This window comes from Pteropus alecto, unplaced genomic scaffold (assembly GCF_000325575.1).
Source record: "Pteropus alecto unplaced genomic scaffold, ASM32557v1 scaffold94, whole genome shotgun sequence".
Classification (NCBI taxonomy): Eukaryota; Metazoa; Chordata; class Mammalia; order Chiroptera; family Pteropodidae; genus Pteropus; species Pteropus alecto.
In genome coordinates, this window is record NW_006437736.1 from 3,152,715 (window position 1) to 3,153,603 (window position 889).

Consider the following 889-nt stretch of genomic DNA (forward strand, 5'->3'; position numbering starts at 1 on the left):
GCGATGGCGGCGGCGGCGGCAGGGCCCAAGGGCCGGGCCCCGGAGGCGAGACGCTGACGACGGCGCGGGCGGACGCCTCCCGCCTCCAGCGACGGCGGCCCCGGAGCGACAGCTACCGGAGCTGGAGGGGTGCTGAGATGTAGCGGTGAGAAGGCCCCGCCACGGCGGCTGCGCTGCCGGCCCCTCTCTTGAGGGCGCCCTCTGGAGCCCGCCCCGCGGCTGGCCGCCTGCGCCGAGCCAGGCCGCTCAGGGACTTGCGATCGATGACTCGGCGCGCAACGGCGCCACCTGGGAGCGCGAGGAGCGCACTGCGCAGGCGCCGAGGCGGCCCCTGGGCGCCGGTGTCGCCGCCCTTCCTCCGCTTCCGCTGCGCCCGCTCCTGGCAGGTGTGTGCCTGGAAGACTTCAACGCTGAAATGGATGCTGCAGACGACGCACCTTATCGCTCCGCCAGGCCAAGGTGTGCCTAGTCCTAACTTCATTTCCTCCGTGGCGCTCAGCTCCAGCGGCACGTGCTCTGAGAAGCCTTGGGCTGAGCCCCGGCTTTGGTAGTTTCCTCCTGTTACAGCAAAATGTAAAACATTTTGTAGTCAGTGATCTATGTCAGAGAGTATATTAGTATCCTGTTGTTGCCTAACAATCACCCCAAAGTTTAACAGCTTAAAACAACAAACATTTATTGCCCCATATGGGCCTGCCTTGGCTGGGTGGTTCTGTCTTAGTCTCAGATTACAGTCAAGATGTAGGCCAAGGCTGTAGTTATCTGAAGGCTTGTCTTGGGCTGGAGGATCTACCCCCAAATGGTTCACGCATATGACTGCTGACAGGAGACGTCAGTTTTTCACTGGATGGACCTGTGCATAAGGCCACTGGAGTGTCCCCATGACACA